Source organism: Ursus arctos, unplaced genomic scaffold, assembly GCF_023065955.2.
Source record: "Ursus arctos isolate Adak ecotype North America unplaced genomic scaffold, UrsArc2.0 scaffold_19, whole genome shotgun sequence".
Taxonomy (NCBI): Eukaryota; Metazoa; Chordata; class Mammalia; order Carnivora; family Ursidae; genus Ursus; species Ursus arctos.
In genome coordinates, this window is record NW_026622863.1 from 31883472 (window position 1) to 31898007 (window position 14536).

At 50.2% G+C, this 14536-nt stretch overlaps 1 protein-coding gene across 1 annotated transcript in view; it reads right to left on the minus strand.

Moving 5' to 3' along the window:
* The window catches only part of MAF (MAF bZIP transcription factor), a 328036-nt gene that overhangs the window by 56599 nt on the left and 256901 nt on the right, over positions 1–14536 (minus strand). The gene's annotated exons all lie outside the window — the stretch shown is intronic.

Genomic DNA, 14536 nt, shown 5'->3' on the forward strand with positions numbered 1-14536 from the left:
AAAAAAACCAAAAACAAAAACCACGTCAGAAACCCATGAAAAAACAAAAAAAAAGCCAGAAGTGAGCATTCCCTCTGCGTTATGTCAGCAGGCGGCGGATCAGAGAGCAGGGGCTATGAACACAAATGAACATTCCAGAAACGGCTCTGTCGCCCTCCATGTACTCTGCCTTCCGTTTTTTGTTTTTTGTTTTTTTTTCTTTTTTTCTTCAGCAACAACAGAAATCTGCGAAATGACTGAGAGTGGCTAATTACGCATTGCAGCCCATATCCCACTGCCGTTTCAATTGGATATGGTGTTCTCTCTCACTTCCTGTTATGCAGGATTGCCGCGGCTGTTAGACACCTGCCAGGCTCCCAGCCCAGCTGCTGTTCTGCGGCATGAGCAGGGAGGAAGCACTCGGGCCCTTGGCCTTGAGAGGGTCTCACTCTGCAAACCAGCCCCTTCCTGGCAAGGTGGGGGTGGGGAAGGCGGACACAGCTGATGCGAGTCCACACGGAGGCTTAAGGACCAGCAGCTGGTGGTGAAGACCTTGGTCTATTGTTTGGGCGGTGGCAGGAGACCAACTATTTTCCCCCAAACCCCTAAGCCCCAAGTCCTGCCATGACGGGTCTGGGATGAAAGCTGGAGCCACTACGTAGGCCAGAATCTGATGTAATTCTCTGCTTAGCCTGGTTCCCTAACGTCACAACAGCGCTGGGTGCAGAGCATTCATTCACACATTCATTCATTCCATAGCTGTCATATGAAAGCCTCCAATGGGTTAGCCTCTCCGTGCAAGACAGCGACCAAACAAAAGATGCGAGAATTTTTATCTTAATACTATCAACACTCCTGATAATAGCACCAATCTACTGAGAACCCCTTACGTGCCAAATAACTTATCAATGAGGTCTAGTCCCTTTATCTGAGGAAACCACTTCCGGTTTAATGGGGAGATTTTACACCATTTATAATTATTCAGTTTCTGGAGGAAAGCGGGGCGGGGGGGGGGGGGGAACCAAAGCAAAGCCTCAGTTTCTCCTCAAGGAGGTATTGACTATGGGGGGTTAAAGATGGCCACAAACTCTGCACATCAGCCATCGAAGGGTGGGGTCTCTCTCCCCTCCCCTTGAGTCTGGGCTGATCTGTGTTGACTGATAGCCCGCGGCAGGAGTGGCACTGAGCCAGTCCTGGCCTTTCAAGAGGCAGTCTCTTCTTCTTTTCTCTTGGAGACCTGAGCTGCCATGTCAGCACCCCAAGGCTACCATGCTGTGAGGAAGCCCAGGCTGGCCACCCGGAGAGCACCTCATCCCCCAAGTCTCAGTCCCCCAGCCCCTGGAGTCATCACGGTTTGGCCCCCTTGTCATTGAGCAAAGTAAGCCATCCCTGCTGTACCCTGAGTGATTTCCTGACCCATGGAATTTTGAGAAATAATAAGTTGTTTTGAGCCATTAAGTTTGGGAGAGGGGCAGTTTGTTGTGCAGAAACAGAAAATCAGAATAATGAAGGAATAGGGAAGCTTAGTGAATGAATTAGGTGAAGGTGAAGGAAGGGCATTCCACGTAGAAGAGAGCAAACAGAGAGAGAGAGAAAGAGAGAAGCAGGCCACTCAGGTCCTCAAGTAGTTCTGCCTTTCTGAGTGTAAGGCAAGGAAAGGTTGTGCAAGGACCCATATCCCAGGTTGAAGATGTTTTGCCCTATTCCTGAGATTGTGGGGAAACCTTGAAGGAATTTCAGGCAGGAGGCGACACAGTCTCTCTGGCAGCAGAGTGATGGGGATGAGAAGGCCAGTGAGGAGGTGGTCCAGACAGTGTGGTCTGAGAGAGCACGGCAGTGGGGTCAAGGAAAGGGAAGAGATCCAGGACATGTCGAGGAGGTTAAACGGACAGGTCTCAGTGAATGCCCAGATAAGGTGTTAGGAGGAGGGCAGGGACGGCTGGGGATGACATCCAGGTGTTCAGTGTAGAGGCTGTTTTGCAATCCCCTGTGAGAAAATGCAGAGGATGGGGGTTCATGGAACTGCAAGGAAATCTGAGAGTAATTGGTTAAACCGAACAGCATTTCTAGACGATTCCAGGACCTCTGCCTAATGCAAGAGGACAGACAGTGTGTGACAGCTGTGACCATCACGTGCCCATCAGATGAAACCCAACGCAGTGGACCCAGCGTTTGCATAACAGCCTGGCAAAGTAGCCTAATGGGGCACCTAGTACCTATGTCAGGGATGTGTAAACTGAGGCTTAGAGAAGTCAAGTCATTCTTCTAAGGTGTCAAAACCTGCAAAAAATAGAGCTAGGTTTAGACTCCAAGCGCTTAGAGTCCATAGCTTACTCCCTTAGGCAGACTGTCCCATCATGGATGAAGGAGGCCAGATACTTGCCTCTCGGTCCTCTTAAAATCCCAAGACTGGGACCCGAGAGGGTACCAATCAGATAAAAGAGCTGTCTCCCAGGTGGCTTAGAATAGAGGGCAGGCTTTGTGGACAAGACCTGGTTCTTCTCCGGTAAGAGACACCGGCAACCTTCACGTACTAATTTCCCTTAACCCGTTAGGGCTCCCATTGCACAGTTGTCTTTCCCCGAGACTAGTTACATGAGGCACTGAGTCAGTGCCCAAGATGGAGAAACCTTTTCTTTCTGAATATCCTTTGGTTAAAGAAGGTAATGCCAGTATCATTGTTTTAGGAGGAGGTTAGCCAGGAAGAGCTAGGTTTTCATGTAGGCACAGCTGACTTAAGAGCTTGCACGCTTACCCTCTACGCGGTTATCTGTGCCTTTTCTTTAATCTAGAGTCAAAACCAGAGATTTTTGGTGCAAGATTTGGGCTGGAGAATTAGCCAAATGGCTCGTATTGTCTTGTTGGTCTCATGCATTAAATAGATGTGCTTTCAGGCACCATGTGAGATTTCCTTTTTTGTTTTGTTTTTTGCTTGTTTTTTTTTTTAAGTTTATCCATTTAAGTCATCTCTACACCCAACTTGGGACTCAAACTGACGATCCTGAGATCAAGAGTCACGTGCTCTTCTGACTGAGCCAGCCGGGCGCCCCTCTATGTGAGATTTCTGTCCGAAAGGGCCTTGCTCCTTCCTGTGGAATCTAAAAGACTGTCCAGCTCCTGGAGCTAACTCAGTGTTTCTCAAATTATTGACCTTTAATCAATTGCATTAGAATCAGCAGGGCTGGTCCTCCACGAGAGGGCAGCCTCTGTTAGAAATACAGATCCCCAGTCCCTGCCCCCGAAAGGCCATAAACTGGAGTCTCAGAGTGCGGCCTGGGAATGTGGATTGTACACGTCTCCTCGGAGTTGCTTATGCAGTGATGGTCGAGGACCATGGGGAAGAAAGTCTAGACAAGTCTATCCAGACACTGCTTAGTGGAGTCTGGTTCACGGAAGCAATAGCCCAGGGGAAATGGGGCAGCCATCTGCTTGCTGCCCTAGGATTTCTTCCCTGCCTTCCTCTCCCTTGCTCTGCATGGCAGGGACCTGACCCCTGAGAGTGACATTTCCCAGCGCCTCCTTTGCCAGACTGCGCCCGGATTTGAACAATGGGAGGTGCTGGCAGGAGGTTGGGGGATGAGAGATGTCAACGCACCCCCTCAGGTGTGACACCACTTCACAGACTCTGCTGCCACTGTTCTGCCCCCCTTCCTCGGTCCAGCTTCTGCCTCTGGCCTCTGGTCCCCAGGCAAGGCCCCGCTGGGCGGTAGTGGTTTCCTGCATTGACTGATCTTTGAGCACCCTTACCTTTTCTTTTTTAGCTCTCCTAAGACTTTGGGACCTAGTTTCTCATATTCCATTTCCTCCTCTGAGACGAGCTGGGGGTGAGTTCTGTTTTCCCTCACTGTATCCTGAGGAGCACAGGGACCAGGTCAGGAGTCACCTCACGGGAGTGACTAGTGGCTAGCCACCAGGGATCACATGCCTCTGGCCGTCTGGTGGGCCAGGCATGATGCTAGAGGCTTTACATGCATCATTTCTTCGTTCACAAGTATTTATCAAGCACCTATGAGATGCTAGGCCCTGGACTAGCTTTTAGGGGAATAAGAGGAGGGGGTCCCTGCCCTCCCGAGGCTTCCCTTCACCGATGAAGGCCCACGCCACACAGGAATCATAGATGGTGGCTGGGGCCCCGCAGGGAAGTGTACCATGCTAGGGCGGGTATGACAGATGGCCTCGCTTGATGGAGCAGGTGGCATGTCCCCCTTTCGAACAGGAAACTGAACCTCAGAAGGGAACAGATAACATCACAAAGGTATGTATGCCCTCATCCCTTACAAAGGAAGGACTGGGGTAAGGTTTTGCAGGCTGAAGCTACAGGCAGTATCGAGGGTTGAGTTATGTCCCCTCCCCCATGTTGAAGTCCAAACCCCTGGCATCTCTGAATGTGACCTTATTTGGAAACAGCATTTTGAGATGTAGTTAGTTAAGATGAGGTCATACTGGGTTAGGGTAGACCCAAAATCCAATGACTGGTGTCCTTAAACAGGCGAGGCACGCAGACACACGGGAGAATGCCACATGATCACAGAGTCAAAGACCCAGCCACAAGCCAAAGAATTGCTGGAAACCACCGGAAGCTAGAAGAGGCAAGGAAGGAGTCTCCCTAAAGCCTTCAGAGGGAGCGTGGAGAATGGATTTCCATTGTCCCAAGCCACCTAGTGTGTGGTCCTTTGTTTGGCAGGCCTGGGGACCCTGCATTCGCAGGTAGGAAGTGCTCAGGAGTGCGTACTGACGAATACTGCTTCTTGAGGTATCCCAGGCCTCAGGCTAAGCCGTTCCCAGGACCCCAATCACAGGGGGTACCCCAGACACAAGTTCTATGAAAAGAGGGTGGATTCAAGGGCCTGGCGCACACAGACATCCCTGAAGGGAATTGTATTCATTTTTAGAAAAAGGGAGAAGAGAACAGAACTGGCTTATGGGTTTTCAAAAGTGCCTACTATGTCATAGACACTTTCTATACATGAACTACGTATTTCTTTCCTTGTAGGAATCTTGAAGGTATATGCGATAATCACCATCTGTTACGTGAGCCATTTGGACCCACCCACATCACAGCACTAGGGAACCGTCCTCAGATCTGACCGCACGGCCCTTTGGCGCCCTGGCTTGCCGCTCCTGGCAGGCACCGGCTACCAGGCCTCCGACGATCACCCTCTTCTCTTGACCTCGCACTAGTCTTGGTTGGCGTTCACCGCGTAGCAACCATGCAGAGTATCTCCGGGAAGGAAAAGACAACTCCATCAGAGCATCCCATTGTTGGACCCAAGACACCAGAACCACACCAGATTCTGTTACCTCCCTGGCTTCTCGACTCAGAAGGAGAGAAGCGCTAGGGGAGAGGCGGGTTTGTCTCTATCTGAGAGCGTGATCAGACAATTTCAGTCCTGTGCCCTCCACAGCTGCGAGGCCGCTGCCTGGGTGGGGCCCGCCGGAGAGATTCTCCCCCCAGATGTTCTGTAATGAGGTAAGATGCGGCGATTGTGCAAGAGGTAGTGGCCCCCAGGGTAATTGAGATTCCATCTCCACGCACCTGGGGATCTACAGAACCTTCCCCACGAGTGTTCTTAGGTCATTCTGAAAGGACTTGAATTCAGGGGCAAAGCAACATCTCAGCTCCTTAGGAGATAAATGTCAGGGTGGTTCTTTAGACGCCAAGAGCACCTAAGTCACACAATCCTTTGTGTGAACCGTGCTTGACACCTGTCCCCTTAAACTCCCATCTCCCTCCTGGTCCTTTTTCCTCAGGGAAAGAACAGGATTGGGGATCTGGGACAATCACTGTCCTTGGAGATGAACTGTCTCTAAAAGGCTGTTTCTTTTATCAGTGGTGCTTGTTCGTGTCTCCTCTGCCGTAGGAGAAGCTCTTAACTCAACCTGATCAAGAGTGAGCACGTGCTACCCGGGGCCACCACATTCTCCATACGACAAAGCCAGAAGATGGGCCGGTTGCTCTCACGTCCATTCCACTGAAGGAATTTGAAGCTTTCTGGGAATCAACCGTTAGCCGTATTGCAACCTCTGGGAAATATTTAGGTAGCTGTCGTATCAAGAAGAGCTGCCTTATCCGTCCCTGCCTCAGTGCAGTCAGTCATCATGAGTCTGAGAGAGCTTGAGGAACTCACCCACTATCCCACTAGATGGTGGAAGGAGTAGAGGGACAGAGGTTCCTCTCACTCCAGCGTCTACACCTGTGCCTCAGGGCTAGCTCTCTATCCAGTACTGAGTGACCCTGACCTAGTTAGGGACTAACCCACATCCAAACAAGAGCAACACAGCGTTCATCCAGTTTAAACAGAAGCTGAAGCGTTCACTGACCATTTTACCCTCTTTAAATCCTCCCAACACAACTCCAAGGTTGGGGCTGTGGACATGCGCATTTCACTGTGAGAAACGGGAACTGTGTGCCCTAAGGCCTTTAGGACAACTAGCCAGTTCCTGTCGTGCTGCTGCGCTCTCTCCCTAAAGCCGACACATCACCTGCCCTGGTCTGCATGCCAGGCTTTCCTTGAGACGTAGATGGTTGGGGAAGCCACCCCTCCACCTCTCCACTTACTCAGCCCCTCCCCTGGCCGAGTAAGCTCTCCCAGGGGGGCTGATGGCTGTGGGACAGTAAAAGGAGGTCTACAGCTGATTCTAGGACTGATCTAACTTGATCTTTCTTAGCTTCATCTATAAAATGGGATCGTGGCAAAACCTGCCCCTTAGCATTTCTGTGGCATTAAATAGACCATCACGTATAAGGCAAGCATCTAATAACACAGTAAATGTTAGGAATGTGACCAGGAAGACAGGTGTCCAAGGAGGCAGTGAGAACTAAAGTGTCCTGTGCAGGTGTACGGGGTTAATCTATTTTAAAAAATCAGCTCCACAAATAGATGACTCAGCAGCCTCCCAGTCCCAGCATATACACTCCGAGTTTCAAAGACTCATGATTTTTTTTTTTTTTTTAACTTCCCCTGCTCCTTAAGTCTGTGGGTTGCCTTAAGAACTTGATCTGGTTCCTCGCCTGCCCTAGGGTTGAGAGAAGCAGAAACCTCCAGACCCAGGAACGCCCCGCCCAGGACACACTTAGAGTAACGGGAAACATGCTTTCCATTGTCTCTCCAGACCCACCTATTGTTTTCCCCTTAAGTTCAAGGCCACTTAGATGGTTCAGTTCACCCTCTTGTGGTTTTTGAGCTCCATTTTGTCTGCTCCCCATGCCCTGCTGAGTGTCAGACTCTCCTCTGTGCAGACACACAACTTTGCTGTTTGGAAAAAGCAAAAGTCCTTTGTAGAACAAATTCACTCAAGTCTTTCCATCGACGGCTGTGAGCTTTGTGCGTTGTCTTCGCCACTGCCCAGCGATGTCCTCTGTTTCCGGCCAAGGGCTCGGCTTTAACGGCCCCTTCTTGCTCCCAACCAGCCAGTTTTCCAGGATAATATTTGTGGGGATGTGGTCTGGTTCATGTTAGTGTTTGTGTCGTGAGGTCCTGCGCTGTAGTTAACTCAAGGCCGTCCTATCACAATGGGCAGCAAAAGCGATCCAAGTAAGACAACGTGAAGAATGCATTTGAGGGGGTTTTTCTTGGCAATTATTCTTGATAGTACTGAAAGCAGCATCAAGTGTCCCAGCCCCCCCAAATCCCCACTGAAATTGCAAAATTGCAGCAACATCTTTCATGGAGAATCGACTGCACAAGCACTGCTGCGTATCTACGGTTGCTGGGCATGATGCTGGGCAGCAGAGCCCCGAGTCCACCAGCCTGGACAGCTGACAGAGCGCAGAGTCTGCAAGTGGGGAAAATAATGCGACCCACTGTGTACAGTGTAAGACTCAAATGTGATGATACATAAAGTACTTGGAAGAGCGCCGGGCTGACAGTGAGCACTCAATACATACTACCATTAGCATCATTCGTACGGTTAGCACAGTAAGTGGTTCAGGGCTATCACGCAGGCACAACAGGTGCCAACTGACTTCTATAGACATACGGGGTTGGAGAGTATCTTTCTGCAGGAGTAGCAGGGAGAATGCGCATTCGCTACCCTCCAGTTTCCTTCTCCACACAGGTTCCCTCTACGGAGCAGCAGCTCTCCCCCCCCCATCCCGCCCAGAGTCACCTGGAAGACCCACCCGATCAGATCCAAAGCTCCAGGCCAGGGCCTAGGATGTAGTTAGAATCCTTCCCAAGTGGTTGCAATGTACGGCCAAGGTCATGACCAGCTGCGTAATTTGCAGGGTCCGGTGCATAACAAAAATGCAGGGCTCCCTATTAGTATTACTAAGAATTTTCAAGGCAATGAATGCAGAGCATTAAGCCAAGGGCCGATGCCCCTGCAAGGCTGCGGGCTGACGACGCTGGCCCAGGCTGAGGTTGAAAACCACGGTGTGTGCAGACCTTTCCAGCCTCTGCCTTCCCATGGAGCCTTTTGTCCCCAGAGAAGGGAGAGTGGCTTATCTGGTTGATAAATTTCGGGAAACGAGCAGCCGTGTTGGGCCCAGCCTGGTGTCCTCCTCTGTTCCAGGGGTGGGCCTGCGTGAGGACAGTGTTTCACTTTGCTACATACACCCCACCCTAAGTTTTACAGAGGCAGCCCCTGGCAGGCCCGAGTGGGCACTTCCTTTCCTGGGGGTAACATCTGTCTCACCCCCAGATGCAGACTCTGCAAGCCCCCTTAGACAATCTGAGGAATAGAAGCAGCAACTATTTCCTTTGAAAGCAGGATCCAACCAGAGAGGGTCAGAGGAGGCTAATTCCTGACTGCGGCGTTGAAGGGTTCCAAGGACTAGCGTTCTCTTTAGTGGACAGACAAGTCAGGCAGCTGACACCAAGAAGCAGCCAGGAGGCAAAGACCTAAGGAAGGGTTTTCTCATCGTGGCAAGAGCAACACCAAGTGCGTGAGCTTGCGTGGAGCTGGACCGGCTAGGTGTGGGGAGGGGCAGGGCAAGGGGGCTGACCCCTGCTGAAGACAGGGCAGACGGCATGTGAGAGGAAAAGCCGACAAGGCCTCGCTGGTGTTGGAGGGCCTCAGGGGCAGCTGTGCCATGACTCAGCATAATTCTGCTTCCGGCCGGGGTCCCATCAGAGAGGCCGCCAGGGCCGGGGGGTTGGAAGGCAGGTGGTTCCGGGGACCACGGGTGGTAGACGGACCCCCTGAGCCCCGTGCCCTGCAGTACCAGCTCCTGGTGTGGTGAGAGGGCAGCGCCCCTTCCAGGGCGTCCTGGAGCGCTGAGGGGCCCCTGGCTCAGCCGAGCAAACGCACAACCGGATTTGTACCCGGAGTGCGGCATTGATCGTTCACCGCACTTCCCTGATGGCCGCTCCAGAGACGCTAACTTGAGAATTAAGAGCAAATATTTGACTTTTTCTCCCTTTTCTCCCTCCCCTCCCTGTCATTTTACACAGCACTGTTTAGACTGGATGCTGGTTAATGGGCGACCTTTGCCCTTTGGCTAAAAGCTGTGACCAGGAAATCCCACCTCCCATTAATGAGGGTTTTGTTCAGGATCCGGGGAGCGCCTAGCACGCAGCTTCTGCTCTGCAAATGCATTGTCTGCCTGGCTTAGGAAAAGAAAACGGGAAAGAAAAACAAAGAAAGAAAGAAAAAAAACCAAAACAAAACCCTTCCCCTGTTGAATTAAAATCCCGAACTCCAGGCCCTAAGCAGGTTTCAATCTCTATTAAGATAACAAAGGGTCCTAAATGCCAGGCTGGGCACAAAGAGTGGAGGGAAGCGGGGGTGGGAGTCAAGGAAGAGAAAGAAACTTGACAATTAACTGGCTTTTTTTTTTTTCTTTCTTTTTAGCGTGATCTCCGGTGAGTCCGTCCTCAGCCCCTAACAAGCATTGGTACCCTGAGCATTTCGGACTTCAAAGCAGAGGCCCTAGGAGGACCCACCATCAGACCAAGTGTCCTGCACAAAGAAGGGCATCCCAGAGGCACCTTGACCTTGATCCTTCCCAGGTAGTGCTTCTTGCCTCCGGGATCTAAGTGGGCGCCAGAGCGTTCACATCACATGGTCAAACGTGCTTGCTTCCTTATTTCCTCTCTCCTTTGTGGATGCTCAGCATGGCTCTTAAAGGGTTTATCCTTTTGTTTTCCGGGAAACTGCTCTGGCCCAGGGCTGCCTCTTTCACCCGAAAAATTCTAAACCTGAGAACCAGGGTTCTCTGTCTCCTTGTCTACCTGGCTTCGATCGTCCATCTCTTAGGACCTCTGTGTGACCATCGCTGATGGCCGAGGGCAGGGAGCATGGCTTACAAGTGGTCCCACCCTGGTCCCCCTCCCCCTGCGCCCAGGACAGCACGTGGCACAAAGGACACTCTCCAGAAATGTTTGGTCATGGAAGGCTCAAATATTAATAAACGCTGGCTACTATTTGTATCCTATTAGGCGTCACGGCTAATGATTTTTTCCTGAGCCAGGTAGGTGGATGGAATCAAAATTTAAAAACAGCCAACACTTACTGACTCGTGATGATTTGCATGCGAATGAGTTAACCCTTCAACTGCCTCATTCTCAAGATTATCCTAGGATTTCTGTGAGTTCCTAAAAATAATGAAAAAAAAAAAACAGAAAAATTCCTTTTTTGGGGGAGAGAGAGGGCAGACATGAGCAACGCTTGCTTTTTTTTCTTTCTTTCTTTTTAAGAGATTATTCGGAAGCCTACTGAATTCGACTTCAATGAAAAGTTTACTTTTAAAAAATAAATTAAAAGGTCCACTGCAAGCTTTAATAAACTCAAAATGCTTCTATCTGGGTTTGTTTTTGATCAACAAAAGACAGGAGAAGAAAGAAAAGGAAAGCAGAGGTGGGGGTTGGGGACGCACTCAGTCATCAAGCAGGTCCCCTGCAAAAACAAAGCTGAGACTTGACAGAGGGGTGCTCACCTTCCCTTACTAACTACATGAGACCCGGCCCTGGGGGTGTCCCTTGTGTCGGGCCCTGGGGAAGACAGAGACGTGGAGAACAGCTGGGGTCTGGATGCCCACTGGTCACCGACCAGCCGCACTCACAGCGGAGACTTTGCCCTTCCCCTCCCCTGCCAGCCTTCCTGTGGGATGGGGACCCATCGTGCTGCAGGCTTGTTTTGAGGATTACAGGTAATCCTCCACAGCATGAAACTGGGCCTATTCACTGCTATTCTTATGAAATTTAAGGAAATACATTTTTTTCCCATTTAATGGAATGAATTGTTATATGTCAAAGCTGAAGGAACACAAGGAGGGACTGTCCTATCACTGCCGTGTGGGTACGGCCCCAGGAACGAGCCTCCATTACCGTGTTTGAGATCTGTATTCATACTGATTATGTGTATGACACTTCATAAGTCTGTGCACATCTGATGTGTGTGGGTTTTATTATACGTGTGTGCACAGATGCAGACATGTTCACACGTTTATTTTATATTCATTATAGATTTTGTTATATATTGGGTATACGCACACATATACATCTTATACACACATGCACGCACACAGATTAGCCATTATTAAGCACTTACTGTGTTCCAAGAACACTGCTATGGGCTTTCCACACTTGATCTTATTTAAGCCCCATAATAATCCTGTGAAGTGGGACCCACATTCGTATCCCTATGGAAACTGACTCAGAGAAGTTAGGTCCCTCCTGCAAGGTCTTACAGCCTTTCAGGAACAAAGCTGAGAACGGCAAGGGTTTGACGGCAAAGTGCAGCACGTTGAACCACTAAGGTTCCCGACTATCGCGGAACAGACGTGACGCTGGAGCTGACACGCTGCGGCCCAACTTCTCCCACAGAACCCGCTTCTCACGTGTGCCCCTCCCACGCCGCCAGGGCCTGCCTTCCCGGGTGCCCAGCGGGGGCTCTGATGCCAGGGTGAAGCGGTGGGGGGACCACCACCTCGAACGACTCAGAGCTCCGTCGTGGAGGAGCCCGGGCACCTGGGGTGATGAGCCGGAGACACAGAGATGCTGGACTGCCTTCTGGCCGACTTTAAATCAGGCCGTTAGCTAATTTCTAGTGAGAAATGGCCCCTTGGACTGTCTCCCTTTTGGAGAAAGCTTTTAATTAACCCACCGACCACAGGCTCCTGAGCAAAGTGGTCCGTGTGAAGACGACTGTCTTTTCTGTCACTACATATTAAGACCTCGTGCCAGAATCAGATCAATTGATACGGTCATCGCCTTAATCAAATTGAGTGTCCTAATATCAGGCTGCCTGGTGATCGCAGGCAGCAGGACGGCCCCACGCGCACGGCGAACGCTTCTTCCAAACACCTCCCTCCGTAAAATTACCCACATTTGTTATTTCTCGCAGGAAGTTTGGTTACGAATATGGCGTCTACGTTTTCAGCTGTAAACAGCAGAAATCCCCCTTCAGGCACTCCACTAGACCTTTTATCCATACTCAGGAAAAAGAATTGATTGATTTTGAAGTTAAATGTTGGCATCTGCTGTTATTCAAAACCGGGACCTTGGCTCCAGGAATCCACCGCGTTTCCAGCCCCGCCACCAGTAGGCCGCAAATGAAGGCAAGCTGCTGTCAAATGAGAAATGCAAAATAGTCAATCTGTTTGTCTGTTTAATGTAACTGGGAACATAAGCTGCTAAAAGTGGTACCATTCGGCACTGTCAGATGGGAGACACTCTCCAACAAACAAAAGCCTAATGACCCATTTTACTCGGCACTCCGGAGTTGCTCCTAATGGTACTTTCCATATGCACTCGAACATGCTTTTATCTGAAACTGCAAATGGTACGATTTTCCATCCAACACAAGCGTGTAATCTGTGTGTGCAGGGTGGGGGGGTGCTGGGGAGGTAGGAGGTGCCCCCCTCCCAGCCCCCCGCCCCACATCGGCACCATGGAGGAAGGCTGATGTTCTAGACATCTTAAAGCGGGAAGCATATTGCAGAAGCATCTGACTCTCATCTTCCCTTTACACCTGTCATTGTACTGTATTAAAGGGAAAAAATCAAGTCATTAACCATGATAGATATGTTTTTAATAAGTAAGTGTTGTGCCTCGCCAGGCGGATAAATAGCAGGGCTTAAGATAGCTTCAGAGCCTGGCGTGGGATTACAGCGGGGAGTTAAAGGCGCTGCTTACGTCTTCAAAGAGTGTGCAATTTGGGAAGCACCAGGCTCTCAGCACTACCCGGGCTGCACTCCTGAAGAATGCTCCCTGCTGGGGCTGGGCTCTCACGGGCCTTTACTTGGGGAGCGGTCGCAACCTCTTCTTTCTCAGGACTTCCGCTGCCGGCAGACTCGTGCCCTCCCCGAAAGGATCCTGGCCAAACCCAACACCAGCTAATGCCTTTGAACATGTGCCTCTCGTTGGTATGGCAAGCGGTGATGCCTCTGGATTCACACGGACTGCCGGGAGCATTGTGTTGAGAACGAGTCTGAGGCGCACCCACAGAAAGAGTCTTGTAATTGGTTATTAGACCCGGATGTGATTTGTCTGCTGCCACAGCCAGCGTTTATTCAAACAAAACCAAAAACAAAAAAGCAAAAAAAAAAACAAAAACAAAAAAACAAAACAAAAAACCCAAAGACGAGTTAGGACGATCAGAACTTAATTCTTCATGTTCAGGATCCAACAAAGACTCCTGTATTTATACCAGAAAGTCAAATCCACTCAAGTCAGGACAAAATGTGGGGGGGGGGGAAGAGGTTAAGGGGGCTGATGTGCTCCGCTCAAAAGACTCATTGCACAAAACAATATGTCCGGCCTCAACCATTGTTGTTTGGATACGTTCGGTGGAAATAAGGCAAAAGCATATGGTTTACATTTCCGCTATAAAGAAATATGGGTGGGAACCTTGTGGGACCCAAGATGCAATAACAAATACAGATAGTTGACAAGGCTTGGCAGGCGAAGACAGAATATTTCTGTGTTTACCTGACAATGTGACTGGAGTCCAGCCCACTGGGGAGCAATCCATTTGGTTGTGACCCGTCGCACCCTGGCAGAATGTCCTTGCAGAGACATTAATGTCAGCCTGGGAAGCGTCCCCCTCCCCCTTCCAGGCGAGCACTCCCTCCGATGAGGAATGCAGGTCCTGTCACAGCGGCTAATGACGCACAGTTCCACGGCTCGGACACTGCGCGAGCCGGGATCGTCTTACTGTGCAATACCGCTGTGCAGGAGCCCACGAGGAGGGCGCGCTGACTCCCGTGGCTTCAAGTTTCCCATCCCCAAGTCTTTTTTTTTTTTTTTAAATCTAACTCTGACTTCTCTTTTGGTGTGTGATCATGAGAATGGCTTGTTTTATCGTTAATTTTTGTGTTGCTTTTTTTTCTTTCTTTTTTGTCATCTCTCTTTCAGGATGAGCCCTTTCGGTTAAGTTGGGGACAAAGGGAACAAAAGAGAAGTCAGTGAGAGCGAGGAAAACAAAGGTGTTTTCTGCATTAGGATTATGAGAAACGGTAACAGGGATTTGAAACATCAAACTCACAGGAACAAAAGTGGGGGCGATGCCTCCTTCCTAATCGTCTATGTTTGGTTTCAGAACAAAAGTGTCATTTGTAAGCTAGAGACGAAATGATTATTTTTGTGTCCAGCACACCTTTCAGTCAGGGAAA